The 22,323-nt window shown below is 37.5% G+C and overlaps 1 pseudogene; it reads left to right on the top strand.

Moving 5' to 3' along the window:
• Positions 1 to 22,323, top strand: part of LOC148012613 (uncharacterized) — a 32,686-nt pseudogene that overhangs the window by 184 nt on the left and 10,179 nt on the right.

Here is a 22,323-nt window from a genome sequence, read left to right as displayed (position 1 = left end):
ACCTTGTATGTACACTTCGTTGATTTTTTTTCGGCACTATTATTAAAAACATTTGTGCTTTTTCAAGGTGTTTTATGATTTTTTAAAGGTTATTGAAATATCATATATTACCGCCTGTAAAAACCATGCCTGAGTCTCGTGATGATGCACGACATGTTTTACAAAAGCTTGGCATGGACTACAACAGCATCCATGCATGTATCAATGATTGCATACTGTTTCAAGGAGAATACAAGACTATGGAGACATGTCCAAAGTGTGGTGCTCACAGGTATCGACAAGACTTGCAAGGGCAAACTATCTCTCAAAAAGCTCTCAGACACTTTCTACTTATCCCCCGAATAAACCACGTGTTTCGTACATTTGGCATGGTGAACTTGACAACGTGGCATGCGCAGAATAGGTCCACAGATGGAGTTCAATGAATATTAGCGGATTCACGGGCATGGAGCCACATTGACTCTACCTTTCTAGGCTTTGCCCGAGAGCCAAGGAATCATCGGCTTAGTCTTGCAATGGATGGCGTGAACCCATTCGGTCTGCGCTCAACTTCTTACAATGTGTGGCCTATAGTCGTTGTCAACTACAATATCCCTCCATGGCTCTCTACGAAGAAAGGACATCTCATCCTTAGCTTACTCGTCCCTGGCCGCTACAAAGTCAAAAATATGGACGTGTATCTTCGTCCATTAGTCGATGAGCTTAAGATTTTGTGGGAGGAGGGGGTCACTATGCAAGATATGAGCAAGCACGATGGTCGAGGGTCCACCAATATTCGAGCCATTCTCATGTGGACAATGCATGACTTTTCAGGATTCGGAGAGTGCTCAGGTAAATAGGCTTTCGTTCTCGTTGGTAGTATCTATATTTATCTCGTTCAAGTTTGTATTCACTGGATAGAGGTGTTGAAACAGGTCTAGTTACCTCAGGTTATCATGCATGTCCATTGTGCGGGTCACAGTTAGACTCCCAAAGGTCACGAACTATGAAGAAGATGGTATATCAAGGACACGCCACTTTTTTGCCATAGGATCATGAAATCAGGGAAGGTTTTCTTGGACGACCTCCAACACGTATGAATGCCGCAAGCTGGTACAAGCTGAAAATGGTCCACGCGGAGTCACATCCAAGTGGAATTCAGCGGTTCTCAGTTTTCTACGAGTTGCCGTATTGGACCCACTTACAAATCAACCACTTGTTGGATCCCATGCATATTTTCAAGAATGTGGGCAGCTTGCTATGGGACCACATCACAGGAAAGAGAGACACTATAGGGGGACGAATGGATTTAAAGGAGGTAGGCAAGATGGAGACGCTTTGGCCGTAGTCGAGTGCTGATGGTTGCGTACAGCTACCTCACGCTCCTTAGGTTTTTTCCACTAAAGAAGTGCGCATTGTGAAGCAAGTAGCCAAGTCTATCCAGACTCCGATGGGTATGATGCATTCTCTCAGGTCTGCATTTTCTAAAGATGACCAATTATCAGGGCTAAAATCCCATGATTGGCATAAGATATGTCAGGTTTGTACTACGAATGGATTGTAATTGGCGTGCACATTTTGCTATTTAGAGTGTAGCCATTGTTCATAATGCTTTCTCATTTGTGGCAGTTTGTACTACCGATCGCGATCGCAGGATGCCTTACTTCAGAAATACGCGGGCCCATTTACAGGTTATCGACTTTGGTGCAATAGATCTCGCAGAAGGAGATTAAGACATCCTCTATTGAATCCACAAGGCCGGGAGCAGTGGAGAAAGTCTGTCTCTTTAAGAAATACCTGCCTACCAGCATGCTCACGATACAAATCCACCTTCTTGTGCATCTTGTAGATGAAGTGGAGATTGTTGGACATGTCCATACACAATGGATATTCTTCTTGGAGCGCTTCATGAAAACCCTGAAAGGCTTTGTGTGATAATGAGCTTAGCTAGAAGGTAGCATGGTTGAATGTTGGTTGGTGTCTGAGGCGCTAGTGCATATTTCACAATGGCTACCAACGGTGGATCTAGACAACAAAATGCTATGGTCGTTGAAGGATGATGATAGACTGACCAGAGATGTGGTGGTTGGAAATGGGGTAGAAAAAAGAATGGATGCTGCAATGGAGAAGAAGGTGAATCACTTTTTTATGTTGCACCATGTCTTTATGGAGATGTGGCTCGCCAAGTACCAGATTGCTATGCAAGATCGAGAGGAAGTGCGATCTGAATTTCAACGTAGTACCTGCCATCGATCGATTTGATATCTCGAGGGCATGGAGGAGATGTTGTGATTCATGTCAACGCGATGGTTGCATGGAGCTGTAACCGCAGTGTCTCGCGAAGGGGTGGAGGTCTCAATGGAGGAGTGGGAATTCTCGAGGGGATGTAGTTCAAAGCTGATAAGTGTTTAGGATTTTCCATATCTATATTTTATATGCGAAAACTAATTTGAGTGTTTCAATGTACAGTACAAAATATATAGTGCAGTGTGGTCACATGAACGGCATTTTCACGTGGAGCGTATTGACAAAATGCGCTACACAATGGACTGTGGTATCATGGCAAGGTTCAAGCAGGAGAGCCGACGATGAGCAATGGATCCAAACACGGTTATATATGAGATGGAGTATTTTGGGAACTTGCAAAGTATTATTACGGTGGATTACTGTACCTTCTCCATGATACTATTCGATGTGCAGTGGTTCAAAGTGGTACTTGAAGGAGCAATTTGATGAGGTCCATCTGGATTTCTCGAAATAGATTCCGAAAAAAAATGGACGGATTTGCATAACACCTTTGTGTTGCCGGCCCATTGTGAATAGGCGCATGAACTCATTTGTTTGTTAATTGTATTAGGACATGGTATATGTCACAATAGTTTAATCTCTCTTGTATGTGTTTGTGAATAGGTAATCTTCTTTCCAAACCCCTGACAACCTCGATGGTGGTATGTTATACCTTCAGCTCCCTGAAGTGCGAGAGTATATGATCAAAGTGATGTTCCGAGCATAGATGAGGACAATATGCAAATAGAGGAGTCGATATTGCAAGGGGTGGAGACCAGCGAAAGCTTGGAGCATGTAGAGGAGCGAGCATCGGCTAACAGTGATGGAAATACAGGAGTCTAAGAATTCTTTGAGAATGAGATGGACTCATCCTTTTGTGGTGACATGTCTATCGACATTCCAATATATGTGGAGTTGTGCCAGGAGATTGATATGGGACCATAGGATACTTCATACTTGGAGCATCCACTTACTCAATTCGTTGACTAATCACTTATAAGGGTACATAAGATATGCATTTTAAGTGAGATCATTATTTTAGGATTTATATTACCGTGCTTTGTATGATTTAAATTGATTATGCTAACATCATTTTTTATCTGTGCTAGTAACCTTTTCAGGATAAGTTGAGGGATGAGCGATGAGGAGTTGCAAGATATCTTCATGCGCATGTCTCTAGATCAGATGGCGAGATTCAGAGACATCGCAGACCAGGAGCTGTCTTGGACATCATCAGGCCGCTCTACTAGATCTACTTCGGCGCGATTAGATGCTTCGGCTTCGAGCAAACGAGGTTGACGCTCCAGACTTGGGTCAGAGGGAGGGAGTGCTTTAGGGTTAGGGGGATGTTGTAGAGATATGGAGGCAGTGAGCCTGTGGTCGACACAGGATACATGTACGACTCCTCACTCTCGTGGCAGTTCCAGGGAGCGTGGCTTAGGTGGATGCTATGGAGGCACGGATGCGGTGTCTCCATCTCGTTGTTCTGCTAGAGTTGCATCACCTCCAGGATTTGTCACACTTGTGGAGATGTCTACTCCAGTTACTCCGGCTTTTACTCAGTCGTCTGTAGGTGGCACCCCTATGGCTGCTACTCCGATAGATACTATCTCGGTCTGTGTACACCGGATGTACAAGGGTCTCCCGGATATGCCCAGGAGTGTGGACGCAGGATGAGGGGAGGAGAGTGATGGCTTGCATAAGAGAGTTGTGCCAACAAGTTTGTCGGCACAATGTCTTAGATCATTGGAAAAACATACCGGAGGGGAGCAAGGACTACATAGTAGCATCCTTGCATGAGGAGTTTTCAATTCCAGCTAGTACAGTAGATAGATTTTCTACGGGCTGGATGATGGATTGCATGCGTGCCTATATGTCACACACATGATCAGATGCTCCGACTGAGGGAGGAGGCTACAGATTCTCCAGGATGTTGGAGTCAGAAGTGCAAGGTGGCGAGGGCACGACTAGAGGCCGGAGTGGTCCATCATCTTGGGAGTGGCGGCCACAGGACATATCTAGAAGACTTTGTAAGTTTTTTTTTTTCTTGCTTATTTTTTTGCAATATCATTTGTATTGACAATCATGTTTCTAACAGTTAGTATTTTGTTTTCTTTGCAGCACTCCATTACAAATCGCGATCCGACCGGCCTTGAGACTCAATTCGCAGAGAGGCACGGTCTCATTGCATTGATCGACCAATTGTATAGACGCGGTGGACCTGTAAGTCACTCATCTTTCTTGTCCGTAGTTACCATGTTTAATTAGAATGCATTATTGTATGGTGGACTGATGTGTTGTTGTCTCTTTTTTTGTAGAGTCTCTTCGATGCTCCTTTGTGACGGGACGAGCTTTTGGATGGCGAGGATATATAGCTCGCCCTTGGATCCTTGGAGCTCACACACCCTTCTTTTTTGGTTGCCCTATCTGTGTAGACATTTTCTATGTAGTAGTGATATCTTGTCATGATTCTACCAGTCACTTTCATTATGCGATCATGTATTTATTTCATGTATCAGTGTTATGATTTCAGTACACTTTGTTTTTGTTTACACGAGCATCATAACAATGCAGAAACTATTTTGTATGGCCCAAATAAAGCACATAGTGCTATATGTGGCAGGTTAGCAAGCTGCCCTGCCACAATTTTTTTTTTCCCTTGTTACCGTCGCTATTAGCGTCACAAATTTACCTGCACGTGTCGTTATTTGCGTCATTATTTGTGTCGCAAAGCGTCGTTATATAGCGACGCTATTTGCGTCGCTATCAGCGTCGACGCTGATACCGATGCAAATAGTGGCGCTGATAACGACTGTTCTATGGCGTCACCAATAATGACGTTATTTGCAAGGATGGGAAAAATTTTTGTTATTTATATTTTTGTCGCTTTTAACATCGGTATAAGGCCTATATCTTGTAGTGGAAACTAGTCAAAAATGGTAGTTGGATGCTAAGAAGCTTCTTCCAAGGGTAGGACTTGCCATTTGATGAGGTATTCCTTCATGGATCGAGATCCCAAGTGTTTGTCATGCTTCCAAATGATTGCCTCTGGGATATACTAAATGATGCCTTCTTTGTTTATTCAAGGTAGCTCTTCCACATACTCCATTGAGGTGCTAATGAAGGGCTTCAACTGGCTGACATGAAATACATTGTGAATCTTTGTGGTGAGAGGAAGCTCTAATCAGTAAGCCAAGTCACCAACTCTCTTGGGGATTCAATAAGGATAATAGAAATGGTGGGCTAGCTTGTTACTATAGTTCTCCTTGAGAGTGGAGTAATAGGATTTAGGAACTTTCAAGAGGACCATCTCTCCCTCTTGGAATCACAAATTCATTATTTTCTCATCAACGTAAAGCTTCATGTGATTTTTTGCCTTTTGAAGATTCACCTTGCATTGCTGAAGCATGGCTTGCATGCACTCCAACTCCTCTCTACTCTAGGGATTGATCTTATCATTGAACAAGACTCTAGGGAGGGGAACCTTATACCCATATAATGCCTCAAAAGGAGAAACTGCAATGCTAGAGTGGATGGAGTTATTCTATGAAAATTCAACCAAGTGAAGCTACATATCCCAACTATGTTGTACATCATGGCAAAAGTTTCGTAAGTAGGTCTCAAGCCATTTATTTACCCTTTCTATCTAGCCATCAATTGTGGGTGATATGCAGTGGAGGGAGCAAAGCTCTGTGTCCATAAATGTGAATACCGCTTACTACCGAAAGTTACAAAAACCAAGACTCATAACAATAAGATCAATAATCCAACCTTCAACAAGAGGTTTAAACCAAAAGGCATTTTAAGGGGAAGACCTAAAGACATTGCAAGCAAGACCTAAAGAAACTAGGTAAAATGAATATAACTAGGGAGAGATTCAATGGTGGAAAACTATTTAGTTTAGGGTTTTGGAAACCCTAGAATACTATATTGGGGAATTTGGAAATTCTAATATACTTTGGAAATTTTTAATATTGTTAATATTTTTCCATATCATCTAATCTTGTTCTCCTACTTGAAGGTGGAGTTTACCTTAAATACTATGTAGGCTATATTCACAAGTTCCACTTTCCAACACATATTAAGATTTAGCCACATGGTCAAATCCTTACTTCTTATTTGAAAGTAGGACTTCAAAAATTCCCAAATTCTCATATCTATGTTTTATGAAAATTTCCTAAAAGGAGACAAAACAAGTTAGAAATGTACCCTACGTTAAATCCTACTTTTGGTTGCCATCTTCTTTGTGATTGAAATAGTGTTTGCAAAGGATTGCTTGTGATTATAAAGGTGCTTGCAGAACATATAAGATACCATGATAGTTCAAAGAAAATGACATTTATTTTAGTAAAATTTATAAGATTATATTTACAGAAGGGATTTTTATTATAAATTTAAAAAAATTGTAAGTTTAGCAAAGTAAAAGGAGCTATTTTATGGCCTTATAGAATGCAAAGAAAGGGTATTTCTTAATATCCTTTCAACATAGGTTATATAGATGATTTTTTATAGGTGCATCCTCAATCTTATACTCCTACAAACAACCCAATCCCTACCTAACTCAAGATGTGGACTTCCTAAGAGCCCTCTTACTAGTTAGGAAGGAAGAATCTTGGTGGAAATAAGACATTCAAGTCATTCTTTATTATGGATAAAAGGTGGAAAATTGTATAAAAATCCTTATAATAAATAAAATATATATTTTTAAAGGACTATTTTATATGTTTGTGTACTTTGACCTAAGTTATGTGAACGAACACTTTGATCTAAAAGACTAATTGAAGAAGCTAGTTTTATATGTTTAAAGCGAAATGTGTTAGGTAACTAGTTAACTAAAATTAACCAATTGAGAGAAGCGGAAGGTTGAGATTCCTAAGACAAATCCGTCCTACGGTAGGGTGGTCTTGGTATGCCAAGAGCTTCTTCACAATTCAAAAATTGAATACATATTAAGCTAGCGGCAACATTGGCCAAGTAGAAATTAGATAGAATCCTAGTTGTATGTCATTTTAGGGGACCAGAGTGAGACTTCGCCCTATGGGTAGAGGCATCAACCTGCCTCTTCTTTCTCTTATTTCTCACTCTCCTTGAACCAAGTGCGACATGAATTGGCTTTATTTTGAACGATCTAGCACAAGGGGATGCTTGAAGATTGATGCTACTTAAACTAATAGATGATCTTAATTTATTTTTGGAGCCCATGATTTAGGTTGATCCTCGTGGGTATAGTTGAAACCTTTCATTGTGAAGTGAACTTGAGAATGCCTAAGTAACAAACCTTATTCTATCTAAGAGAGTACTAAGAAATTGCTTGGTAAAATATATGAGTTCTTCTTTGATACCATGCTTGTGTATATGTAGTGTGTCATGTCCTAGTGTGCTTAAACAGCCTCAACTAAAAACCATCCATGTGATGTGCAAAGACATTCTTTCCATGCTTTATTCTAATGTATTATGGTGTTGAGAAGACGGAATCGGGCTAACCTATGATTTTCCTCCTTTAGATATTCAACACAACCTAAATGCTATACTTCAATGCACAATCATCCCATATGTGTCTCAATTTCATGACAAAAATAATAATTGAATTAAGATTCATTTAAAACTGTGACTTATTGTAAGAAAACCACTTAATTTTTCATGATTTTGAAGACACATAGGCCACCTGCTAATGCTCCACATAGTCTTTACTTACCACCTTTGCACTCCCTTGCTCCATTTCTTGCATGTTGTCATGATTCGACACCCCTTCCCCCTTAGATTTGAGATCTAAAAGCGCAAGTGTGTTTGTGGTATCCTTTTTTACTAGCTTGGCCTCAGAGATAGTTTCTTTGGCTTCTAGATCAAGTAGATGATTTGTAATGTGAAAGTTGCAACTCTTTAAATGGGTTTTCTAACACACTCCAATTGACAAACAAATGCTTCCAACCCATTTCGAGCTACATACTTTCACTTAGAAAACTCTAGTGCCTCTTGATTTTTACTATAAATGCTCTTTTTTTTGCTTCAAAATTTGTGCCCAAATACACCTCTCATTGGTGCGATACAAGATAGGGCGATTCATCCTGTCGAATATACCAACACATCTACACATAAATACAACATAGAAAACATCCTTTTTTTTTGCTCAGTTTTATTTTCACTCCAACCATTCTTATTTTCTTTTCGCTAGAGCTTACCATAACAAAAGGGCAAGGCATCAAACTCATGTATAGGAACCTATGAAGCCTTCACAAGGAGATGAATATCCACTCTTTTAATTTTTTCTCTTTATTTTCTTATTTTAGTGGTTACAACCCCTTTTTACACATCTTTGTATTATAGTAGATATATTTATCATTTTCTTCTCTTATTTGTTAGGTTGTCCTAACTACCTCACAATTAATAGAAATTCCTAGAACTAGCTTCCTGGCAAGCTAGAAAGATAGGATCACTAGCACTACCACCAAGACAAATCTTTCCATGCCCAATAATGTCTTCATAGGAGGTGGCCAACTACTCAAACTTCCCTAGACTTGTCTAACGTAATGCTAGGACTTCATACCTTAAGGACTATTGTAGCAGGTTAAGATATTAAATCTTTCGATTGAAAGAAGGGTGTTTTGAAGCTCCAAAATAGTGTGCTAATATTGATTTTAGTAGAGTGCATGGATATTGAATTGTTCTAATGCATATTTGGGCCTCTTTTTGAGGCTTAGACATATTACATGTTGATGGTTAATCATATGTATGGTGAACACCAATGCATATGGGATGGATTAAATCAGATTTTTGCTAAAACATAGTCTCAATTTTTAGTCTTAATGTGGATGTATATGCTTTCAAAGGATTAAGCACAAGCTCTTATATGGTAAATCTATTCTATAGTTAGGTTTGCGTTGTCTCTTGGATTTCTATTGCTTGGTACCTCATGCTTCTACATTTTTTCTTTTCTCTATGCTATGAAATTTTCTTACCTAAGTCACAGTGGCTTTTGACCATACACAATGAATACCTTGACATCTTTGGATGTCATATGGTTACATGTCCAATGGTTGAAAAATCTCAGCCAATTTGAGAGTAATGCTATTTTGCTTGTGTGCCTATGTATTAATGCTGAGTATAGACTATTTGTAAATATCAATCATGAAAGTTGAAGTGGATTTTATATGCCAGTTAGATTCATAAATGCTAAGGACCTTTGCTTAATAGCAAAGTGGCAAACTCAGTGGACCTTGGATAAGTTGGAGAGGAGAGTCCAAGTGTGAAAGCACTCTAGGCTATCCCTCACTTTTCGTGCCATGTTTTTCAAGTAGGATCCATACAACTAAATCCATAACTACAAACCTTGAAGAAATCACTATTAAATATATGATTGGTGGTATGATAATGGGGGTAGTCTATATTGTGGTACTCTAGGGCACCTACACAATAATTAAGTTGCATGGTCAAAGGGTTTAATCAATACTTCATATGTTTTTGTCCCCTTGACCAAATGACTAGTAATGTCCCAAATTTTTTCCAGGTTTATCAAATTCCACTAAACATCTAACAATCCCTTGCAACTTCAATGGGGGATAACTCCTACTCTCATAATCAATTTCTTAAAAAGAATTCTATCATTTTCCTAGGTAATTAAGGGGTTGAAGCTTGTTGAACAATAACTACTCTTTGGCAGTGACAAATTCCATGGCTAAATATAACTATTATAAATGCGCTAAGAAACTCCTAACTTTGGCCTTGCAAAAGCAATACAATTTTTTCTCCCAAACATACTTTCTATGGAGCACCTTACTTGGGATAGTAGAGTGGACTATTCTTACGCATATGAATTCTATGGTTTTTCTAGTATGTTGTCTTCAGGCCTAGAGAAGTATCTTGCATTGGATGAAGATGATTTTACCTATGTGTTTGATCCACAAGTTCAGCTAGCATGCTTTATAGAGAAGTTTGATAAGAGCAGAATCATCTTTGTATTTGATCCATGTACTCGGAAAATTTTCTTTATTGGTCATCTCACGATGAGAGTGGGACTAGTTTTATCTTTGATTCAAGTAAATTGCTACACATAAATGTTTGGGGACTCAAGGGAGGGCTAAAATGTCACTCATTTTTGTGATAGCTCGATCTATCTCAAATAAGTTGGAAACTACATCTCGATGAAGTAGAGCAAGCACACACTAGCTTGCAAGTCGGACATAAGGTATTCATTTTGTAGAGATTTAGCAAGTGGAGAATTATGGTAACTTGTAGTTGCATGGTTTAAGAGCTATAGCAAGCACAAAATTGATTGTAGAAATAAGTTGGACATAAGCTAGAAGGCATCGAATATTGAACAAGAAGAAAGTTTTAACGGGTTTGTTATGACAAAGATATATTTTGACATTTTGGTGTGATTGTTGGGGCTAACTGCATACCGAAGACTTGTGAATACGATTTGATCTTTTTAGTTAAAAAAGATATGATTTTATTATTTTTAGGTGATGGATTTACGGGGGATTTGACAGATTCCTCAAAATTATAGCGCTAAAACCATGAGGCTATTTCGCAACTAATGTAGGCATGATCTGCTATGCGCTTCTGAATAGTTAGCATCACGATAGTCAAAACCTTATCTACACACTGCCCGCGTTGGGGTCGAGGCTTACATTGCTTACATTTTTTATAGTGTTTGTAGGCTTACATCGCTTGCGTTGCAGGCCATCCCTTGCCTTGTTCCCCTGGCCAGACACGTTTGACGGCTAATGGACATATGGAAAGCAGAGGCAATCCGCTTGTTTTGAGGTGGCTGATAGGTTGAGACTAAAGTGCTTTATATAGGAGGAGATGTTTTATTCTAAGGAGTCATGAATAGCCAAAGAGGCGTGTTTTTGCATCCACTTTGTGAGTTGGCATGTCTATGTAAATGGACATATTAAGAGGCCACTCTGCCTACTCCAATCATTTAAGAGAAGACTATCTTAAAATGATATTTTTAAAGGCTAAAGGACTTATTCCAAACTTGTGTGCTACGACAAAAGATACAAGATAGTATTTTCTGGTTAACGGTGAGGTGCAACTGAAGAAGCATACTTTAGTGCATGCATGTTAACTGTTCCACGGGATAGATGAGATTGTTTTTGAATACCTATGGTTCTCCATTTATTTACATGTATAGAAGATTTTGAACTCCTGTTGGGTGGTGGTGTTAGGGAAAGAAATTGATGTGCTCTTTTGTGTCACGAAGGTTGCTATTCAAATTGTTCTGACGAGATTGCAAGTTATTAGAGGCTAGCACCCAGCCACTAACCAATATTGATGTTGCTTTGCTTTTGTGTCCTTGGGTGGTGTGAGAGGATTATCCTCAAACATTGCTCATGATACAACATCACCCACCAATTGCCAAGGCATTAGCAAAGGCATGGAGAGAAAAGATACAAGAGTGGCCACAGTTACTTCCATATGCTTTATAGCTTGATCACACTACTCATAGTGCTACAATAAGATATATGCATGTAAAGTTTATATATGGCCAAAAGTCAATCATTGTAATAGAGGAGGTAATTGAAACATGATGAAATCTACTACCATTTGAAGATGGAATGAGTAGAGAAGATTTGCTAGCTCAAAGGATTCATGAATTGGGAAGGAGAGCCATAAGATATAGATCTTGCAGTTCAAAGACTAAAAAAACCTAGGCTATGAAACAAAGATAGGTTTGAGTGGGTAATTGTTTATAATAGAAAATTAGATAACTACCATAGTACCATCAAGAAGTTCTTTAAGAGAGTTTGGACCTTACATTGTAAGACATGTATATGATAATGTGGCATGTTCTCTTTGTTAGCTTGATGGGATCAAGTTATAGATACCCAAAGTTAGAAAATTATCAAAGCACTTAAGGGAAGAGATCTACCACTTATGAAGAAGAACAACATGACATTAGAACCACTGAGGAAGCATAGAAGAAGAGGAAGAGAAAGATAATGAAGATGAAGGTGTTGATCTTGATTGTGTTATAGACTAAGATATGTGGCACATATCATAATTTGGTAACACGTCCAATGGTTGAAAAATCTTAGTCTATTTCATAGTAATAATATTTTACCTTTCTACCTATGGGATTGAACTTCTAGTGTTCATGTTGAATACATACTATTTGTATACATAAGTCATGAAGTTCAAGTGGATTCTATATATTGAGATAACAAGCTCTACATAAGCTAGCATCCGCTACATGCCTTGATGATGTGGTAGGATATTATTCATTGGCATAATAGGTAATGGATATGAGGATACATAGTGATTCTACAAATGGACTACACCATAGTCACTTTACTAGATGATCAGGTAGCTGCAACTTCTTCAATATTAATCTTAGCCCCTCTACATTTGCATTAAATACTACCGTCTCATATAAGATATAATGCCTAAATTTCTTCATAGCAAAGACTATTCCTAGGTACTATTTTTCCAAATACGTATAATTGAGTTGAGACATCCAAATTTCAACTTACAAATGTAATTCGATGGTACCATTTCTCCTCCTATGTCTCATCTCTTTTGGATACTTTCAAGACTAGTACTTTCGCTAATTCTAGCTTCACATCCTCGAAGAATATTTTACATGTGTCACTCCAAACAAATGAATAGTTGAAAGATAATAAATTTATCAATAGTAATGTCCTTTTAGTAAGTCCATTAATGAATCATTCATAATATTGGATGGACAATAGGAAACTATGCACTTCCTTGGGGTTTCTCTACGGACTCATAGTAATAATGACTTTGATATTTTTCAAATCAGTCATCATTCCAACCAAACTAACCACATGTCCTAGTATTAATTTGTAGGGTACTCCGATGACACATTTCCTCGGATTAAGAGCAATATAAAACTATTTGCAATGCTTAAAGAATTTTCACAAAATTATCAACTACCTTTCCCTAGTGGTAGTTGCCCCTAGATCATCAATGAAAACTTCTGGCTTTTCTAGGAAAATGTCACCAAACGTTTTATCAACTGCATGTTGCTAAGAATCAGGTGTGTTACATAACTCAAAGGTCATGACATGATACACAAATTAGGTTCCAAACACGGTTAAGAATGTCATCTTTAGCTTATTCTCCTCTACGATGGCCATTTGATTATGATTGGTGAAACAATCCATAAAGGAGTACATATCTCTACCACCTAACTGATCTAACATTTGATCAATGAATGACAACTCATAATAGTCCTTGACTGTTTATTTGTTGAACTCTCTAAAATCAATGCAAAGCCATATTTGATTATTCTTCTTAGGCTAGGAGTACTTCTTTGATACCATGTTTTGTGCATATATAGTGTGCCATACCCTAATGTGGTGAAATAGTCTCAATTAAAAACCAGCCATATTATGCCCTAACTTGCTAAAATAGTCTCAACTAAAAACCAGCCATGTGATGTGTAAATACATTCTTTCCATGCTTTCTTCTGAGGTTGTGCGATGTTGAGAATATGGAAATGGACTAACCCATGCTTCTGCTCCTTTAGGTATTCATTTTTTCATAAAAGAAAACTTGGCATTGTAGCCTTCATTGCACATTGATTCATTATATGGACTATTCTTTAGGTTATACGATATGTTGAGAAGATGGAGCTGGGCTAACCCATGCTTCTTCCACACTTTGATACACAATCATTCATTTTCTCATAAAAGAAAACTTGGCACTGTAGCCTTCATTGAAAATTGATTCATTATATGAACTATCCTTTACATTATATGATATTCTCCATAAAAACACTCACTAAATGGCACTTTAACATGCAAATGGATGTATACTAAGGCTAAACGTCATGCCCTATAGTCCACCATATATGTGAACATGTTTTACTATTTATTTATGTATTTTGAATTAAAAACATTTTTTAATTTTTTATTAAATTATTTAAATAATTTTTATTATAAATACTCATTATTTTGAAATTTCTAATCATACAATAGCAAAGACTAACCATCGCAACTAGCATACACTATTTTATCCACATACAACATTACTTCCATCAATTTTATTAATTATCATCATATTTCTCAAATTTATGTGTTTTGAGTGTACTAGATAATTAATTTCCAGATTATGACAACCACACGTTCTAAAATTTTGAGCTTGTAGCCCTTAAACACAACATATATTACTTCCATATTGAAATTCAACCCATATGTATCTCAATTTCATGACGAAAATAATAATAGAATTGAATTTCCTTTAAAATAGCAACTTAGCATAAGTTTATTTTTTCATGAATTTTGAGATGTGTAGGTTGCCTGATGATGCTCCACATAGCCGCTACTGGCCACTGATGTGCTCCCTTGCTCCATTTTTATCTTATCACTATCTAATACCCCTTTCCCCTCATTCTCTTAGTCCACATGAACAACAATTATACTGAGAGAAAAAGAGAAGAGAGAAATATTGGTTTTCAATTATACAGTACTATTTTAGATCTTCTACGTGCTTACACTATTTCTAAACCACAGACATGGGACACACATTTAAATTTACTACAGTTTGCATATAACAATACACCATACACATCTACAAAGAAAGCACCATTTGAAGTGATTTATGGTTATAGATTGTCTACACCTGTTGCATCTTTATCAAATAGAATTCAGAGTGCTGATGATATTGCTACTATGCACGCTACTATTTTTGATGAGGTTAAAGACATGATTGCCAAAGCCCAGCAATCATATACCAAACAAGCCAATAAGAAAAGACAAGCAATGAATTCCAAAGTTGATCACTATGTTTGGTTGAGAATAGAAAAACGTAGATTACAAAGTGTAGATAGACACCCAGTTGTCAAATTAGCACCTAGATTCTATGGACCATTTAAAATCATTCAGAAAATCAATGACAATGCATTCAAGTTAGAATTACCACCTCACTGGAAAATTCACAACACATTTCACATTAGTTTATTGAGACCCTTTAGAGGCCAATTACCTGTACACCCTGTTTACAAAAACCCACCTTTGTTAGAAGAAGAGACTGAAATACTTGAACCTGAAGCTATCATAGATACTGACTTTATGACCACTAGAACTGGCCGAAGATATTCTAGATATCTAGTCAAATTTAAGAACCATCCTGTAGAGGAAGCCCAATGGATGCACGCTAGAGACTTAAATGCTTTCCCCACTTTGCTAGCTCCACATTGAGCTAATAGCAATTGAGGTCAATTGCTATCCCACCTCGGGGATATGATGCCAGGAGGCATATTTCACGGTGGATTCCGTGCCACGGTGGATTCTGTAGACTTTGTTGACCGAGGCTCATACACAAAGTGGATTCTTTGTGCGAGAAGTTGATGGGGATGCATATCCTTTTCCGGCGTTTCATTAATTTAATGTGTACATGGGCATGATTCCATAGCGGGTGATTCAGCAAAATGCATATTAAATTAATAAACGTTTATGAGTTTAGAATGCGCACTCGTAATAAATTAAGGTTAGGATTGATTTCTAACCAGTTGATTTATTTATATAGCTAAAGACTGCTATTCACTTTTTTCGATTTAATTGTATTATTTTACTAACGATTGTGAATGCTTCAGTTGATGTGTAGAGATAGCAGCAGTGGCGGAGGAAAGCATTGGAGGATAGCGAGTATTCGAGTTATCACTTATATTTTGATGGGCGCATACCTTAGGCATGGCACCTATATTTTGTCGCACCTATTTATTGAGGCATTGGATATTTATTTATTATTTTGTATGCGCATGGGCGCATGATTATGTTATTTGTACTTGGACATTGTATTGGGTATGCCTGACTTTCTGGGCATCGCCCATTAGCTTTATTTCTATTTTGTGCTAAAGCAAACTCAAAAGCCAAAAGCTTGCTATTTTGTAATTTGGGCTATTATTTGAGCTTGAAGATGATTAATACATAAAATACATGCTTTGTGGAGCGCTCACACAAGGCATGGGGGAAGATTGCACCCAATTGGTCTCTTGTTCATGTTGTGCATGCTTTTTACCTTGAGTTTTGTGCAAAAAGTAGAGTTCTTTTGTTCTTGGGGACCTTCCGGCATTCACTACCCGAGCATACAACATCTGATCTACGCACCAGTGGTATCAGAGTGAAGAGATCGAGAGCTTCCAATCGCTACCCATCTTGTTCGAATGCGGAGCTCCTAGAACGATCGAGCTCTACGGTCAATCTCATCGTGAACGGTCGATACGGGTGGATTCCTGGCGGTCAAGAACCTCTGTTTTCATCATCTGATCGCGAAGGACCGCCTGCAATGACGGAGGACCATTCCTACATCCTCTTCTTCAAGTCGTCAACAAACAGAGAGATAAGTCTTCAAGTAAGCTTAATAAGCTTAATAAGCTTAGTTCAAGCTTAAAAAGCTTATTTCTTCAATTCGTCAAAAAACGGCAACAGGGCGGCATCCTGGCGGAAATTTGGCGTGAGAAAACAGCCCCCCCTCTACAAATTGACGATTTTGTTTTACTAAGCTTAAAGCTTAGTCTCTTAAGCCACAAATCACACAAAGCTCCAAAAGTTGATCAAGTTCTGCAAGTTCTGTTAGTCAACAGTCACATAAATCTATCAAGTTGATCAAGTTACATAAGTTCTGGTACTCTGCAAGTCTCATAAGCTTGCAACTCTGCAAGTCAGACAAGTCACTTGAAGTCAAAATTGACTTCTGTCCAAAACTCCTAGAAAGACTGTTCCTGCGCAGAAACTCCGTATTGCAAAGTTGTTCTTTGGAAGGTACTGTTCGCATACGCAGATTTGCTGAACCAGTTTTAGCACACGCAGAAGGTCAAAATGTAGATTTTTCGAAGATTACAAATCCCGCAATAGTCAAAGACGAAGATTGTGAAAAACACACATAAAAATATATAAGCCTTGTACACCCGATCTTGAGCTATGCTCATCCCGCTAATTGGATTTTGAGAGTGTGAGATCTTTTGAAGTTTTGCAGGATGACAGAACCACATATGGATGATTTAATGGCTGAAGGCGATCTTTCTGAACGTACAATGGAGCAAAAGCTGGATTTAATTATGATGCAGTTGAATGAAGAACGACGAGCCCGGTAAGCATTACAAGTTCAATTGGCTAATTTACAAAGATCGACTACCGACAAAGAGGAACCACAATCTAAAGATCTTATTCGACGTACCATCGATGCGACTCTCGAAGCTCAATCCATTCGCAAAGAAACAAAGATAAGTAAAAGAAATTTCAAATTCTGTACTTTCAATGGCACCCGAGATGGAAAAACTGTTCTTGCATTCATAAGTCAGTTTGATGATTACTTTCATGAGAAAACATATGCAGAAAAATATAAAATCAAGTGTGTCACTAATCATTTAGTGGATAGAGCATCTCTTTGGTGGACTGTGGTTCGTAAGAGTATAGATTGTCCCACTACCTGGGAGAATTTCAAGAAGAAGTTTATGCAGAATTTCCTTCCTCCACAATTTCATGAAAAAGCCATAAAGCAATGGGACCTTCTTCAGCAAAGAGATCGTGAGCCTATTCCTCAGTACACCGAACGCTTTTGGAATGCATTACTCCAGTTACGCATGCTTGAAGATGTACTTGAAGCGACTCACAAGCGCAAGTATATGTTTGGATTACTTGGTAATTACTACACTGAAGTCAATATGTTCAAGCCTACAACTCTTGAAGACACAATTTCTTTAGCTTATGACACTGCAGACAAGCTTCGAGGAAGAGACAAACATCCACAGCAATTTCAAACCAATGGTAACTATGGATCTAAGCAATTCAATTCAAATTTTAGAAGATTTAATCAAGATTGTTTTCCTTCATCATCTTTCCGTAAACTTGGGCAAAACCACCTGCTTTACCATCGAATACCAATCAAAACCCTAAGCCAATTCCACAACCAAATCCTAATATTCCTAGACTTCGTGCCATTGCAAACAATGTAACCAAAGCCAAACCTATAGTGTGTTATAAATGCCACCAACCTGGACATCTAGCAGCCAATTGCCAATCGAAGAAGCCACCTGTCCATATCAACTACCTTGGAGCAATGAAAGATTAAGAACATGAAGAAATGCCTAATTTCATAGAAGATGAAGACGACATTACCACTCCTTCGGATACTTTACCAGGTATGCCAACTCCACATTCTTTATTGACAATGAAATGTCTAGTGCATGGAAAAGAAAAGATTATTTTGCATGATGATGGTAGTACTCATGATTTTATTTGTGCAAAGTTAGTGAAAGAATTGAAATTACAGACTGTTCCTACACATTATCGTATTAAAGCAGCATTCTTAGGCACAAGGTATAATGGAACACAAGAGGTGCATGACTTAAAAATTCAAATTGGTGAATACACTGAAAGAAGGAATTTTCTAGTTGTACCATTACAGTCCAGTGATATTATTTTAGGTATGCCTTGGCGTCATTAGCATAACCCTGATATAGATTATTCCACACATTCAATTAATATTCATTTTCAAGGAAAACATATTACATTGTATGGTATGCATGCATCTAATGCTTTTCCACTGCTTTCTCATACTCAAGCTAAACGTGCATTACGCAAAAGTAGTAAATCTTATCTAATTTGGGTGAATGAACTGCAAGTTAAAGAAAATCATATGCACTCTAGGCATAAAGAATTTCTTGCACACTTTAAAGACTGTTTTGTAGAAGATCTACCACCTGGTTTACCTCCTTCACGTCCAGAAGACCACAAAATAGATTTGATTCTTGGTATATAGCCACCTTGTAAAGCACCATATAGGCATAACCAGATAGAGCAAAAATAAATTCAAAATCAAGTTGAGGAATTACTAAATAGAGGATTGATTAGACCTAGTAGTTCTCCATTTGGTGCACCTGTTTTGTTGGTAAAGAAGAAAAATAATACTTATCGTATCTGCATTGACTCTCGTGCTTTAAATAAGATCATTGTAAAGAATAGATATCCAATTCCTAGAGTCGATGACCTTATGGATAAACTGCAAGGTTATGCCATATTTAGTAAAATAGACCTTAAATCTGGTTATCATCAGGTGAGATTAGATAAGTCTGACATATTCAAGACTGCATTTAGAACACAATTTGGTCATTATGAATTTTTAGTGATGCCTTTCAGATTGACTAATGCACCTGCTACATTTAGTAGAATGATGAATCGTATATTTTTGAAATATCAGCATTGTGTTATTGTCTTCTTTGATGATATTTTGGTGTTTAGTCAAAATGAGAAAGAACATTATCAACATTTATCCTTGGTTTTCAAGTTTTTGAAAGATAATCAACTGTATGCTAATCCGGAAAAGAGTGAGTTCTTTAAAACAGAAATTGAATATTTAGTTCATATTGTATCATCAGATGGTATTAAAGTTGACCCTAAGAAAATAGAAGCAATATTGAACCGGCCTATACCTAAAAATGTGCATGAGTTACGATCTTTCTTAGGTCTTGCTAGTTTTTACAGGAAATTTGTGAGAAATTTTTCATTACTTGCTTTGCCTTTGACTAAACTTTTAAAGAAAGGTATTGTTTATCATTGGTCTGATAATCAACAGAAATCCTTTGACTTATTGAAACATGCATTAACCCATGCTCCTGTATTACAACTGCCTGATTTTAATAGACCATTCTTTTTAGTAGTTACTGATGCTAGCGGATCTGGAATAGCAGTCGTACTTATGCAAGATAATCATCCTATAGTCTATTCTAGTTGTAAACTGAAACCCTCCGAACTTAAATATTCCACATATGATAAAGAATTATTAGCTGTAGTACAAGCTTTAAGACAATGGAAACACTACTTAATGGGTTCTGAGTTTATGATTAAGATTGACCAACAAAGTATTAGACATTTACTTAGCCAACCCTAAATATCTGACTAACATATCAAATGGGCAGCCTTTATTTAGAGTTTTCATCCGATTATCCAATATCAACCCGGTAAAGAAAATGTAGTGGCCGATGTATTAAGTAGAAGACCTACTATTCATAATATTTCTGTTATATCATTTGATTCTTTAACCCCTATGAAAGACACTTATCATCAGGACATTACTTTTCATGCTGATTGGAATAAATTAGTTGAAAATAACTGGATTCCTATTGATTCACTGTCTTATAATGATAGATTCATGTTTTATGAAAAGAGATTATGTGTTACAGTTCCATTTAGATATTTTGTTTTGAATGAGATTCATTGTCCTCCATATCAAGGTCATAGAGGTATCATATCTACTTTACGTACATTAACTGAAGATTTTTATTGGCCATATATGGACACTGATGTATCTACCTTTGTTTCTGAATGTTTGATTTGTCAAAGAGTTAAGAGACATCATGGTAAACAATATAGATTACTTATGCCTTTATCTATTCCATCAAGACCATGGGAACAAATTTCTATGGATTTTATTACTGGTTTACCTAATACTAATGCTAACCATGATATGATTTGGACTGTAGTAGACAGGTTTAGTAAACAAGCATATTTCATTCCATGTAAGAAAACTTTAACAACATCTCAGGCAGCACAATTGTTTTTGAAAACTGTTTTCACTAACCATGGATTACCAAAAGTTATTATTTCTGATCGTGATTCTAGATTTTGCAACAACTTTTGGAATACTTTGTTTGCTAACCTAGGAAGAAAAATTGATTTCTCATCTGCATTTCATCCTGAAACTAATGGACAAACAGAAGCCATTAACAGTACTATTTTAGATCTTTTACGTGCTTACACTATTTCTAAACCATAGACATGGGACACACATTTGCATTTACTGTAGTTTGCATATAACAATACACCACACACATCTACAAAGAAAGCACCGTTTGAAGTGATTTATGGTTATAGATTGTCTACACCTATTGCATCTTTATCAAATAGAATTCAGAGTGCTGATGATATTGCCACTATGCACGCTACTATTTTTGATGAGGTTAAAGACATGATTGCCAAAGCCCAGCAATCATATACCAAACAAGACAATAAGAAAAGACAAGCAATGAATTTCAAAGTTGATGACTATGTTTGGTTGAGAATAGAAAAACATAGATTACAAAGTGTAGATAGACACCCAGTTGTCAAATTAGCACCTAGATTCTATGGACCATTTAAAATCATTCACAAAATCAATGACAATGCATTCAAGTTAGAATTACCACCTCACTGGAAAATTCACAACACATTTCACATTAGTTTATTGCGACCCTTTAGAGGCCAATTACTTGTACACCCTGTTTATGAAAACCCACCTTTGTTAGAAGAAGAGACTGAAATACTTGAACTTGAAGCTATCATAGATACTGACTTTATGACCACTAGAATTGGCCGAAGATATTCTAGATATCTAGTCAAATTTAAGAACCATCCTGTAGAGGAAGCCCAATGGATGCACGCTAGAGACTTAAATGCTTTCTCCACTCTGCTAGCTCCACATTGAGCTAATAGCAATTGAGGTCAATTGCTATCCCACCTCAGGGGTATGATGCCAGGAGGCATATTTCACAGTGGATTCCATGCCACGGTGGATTCCGTGAGGTTTTACGGTGGATTCCGTAGACTTTGTTGACCGAGGCTCATACACAAAGTGGATTCTTTGTGCGAGAAGTTGATGGGGACGCCTATCCTTTTCAGGCGTTTCATTAATCTAGTGTGTACATAGGTGATTTCGCAAAATGCATATTAAATTAATAAACGTTTATGAGTTTAGAGTGCGCACTCGTAATAAATTAAGATTAGGATTGATTTCTAACCAGTTGATTTATTTATGTAGCTGAAGACTGCTAGGTATTCACTTTTGTCAGTTTAATTGTATTATTTTACTAACGATTGTGAATGCTTCAGTTGATGTGTAGAGATAGCAGTAGTGGCGGAGGAAAGCATTGGAGGATAGCGAGTATTCGAGTTATCACTTATATTTTGATGGGTGCATACCTTAGGCATGGCACCTATATTTTTTCGCACCTATTTATTGAGGCGTTGGATATTTATTTATTATTTTGTATGCGCCTGGGCGCACGATTATGTTATTTGTACTTGGACATTGTATTGGGTATGCCTGACTTTCTGG

This window comes from Lygodium microphyllum, chromosome 27, assembly GCF_053477565.2.
Source record: "Lygodium microphyllum isolate KBCC chromosome 27, Lygodium_microphyllum_v1.1.10, whole genome shotgun sequence".
In the NCBI taxonomy this organism is placed as follows: Eukaryota; Viridiplantae; Streptophyta; class Polypodiopsida; order Schizaeales; family Lygodiaceae; genus Lygodium; species Lygodium microphyllum.
The sequence above is the reverse complement of the archived record's forward strand: the minus strand, read 5'-3'. Positions and strand labels throughout refer to the sequence as shown.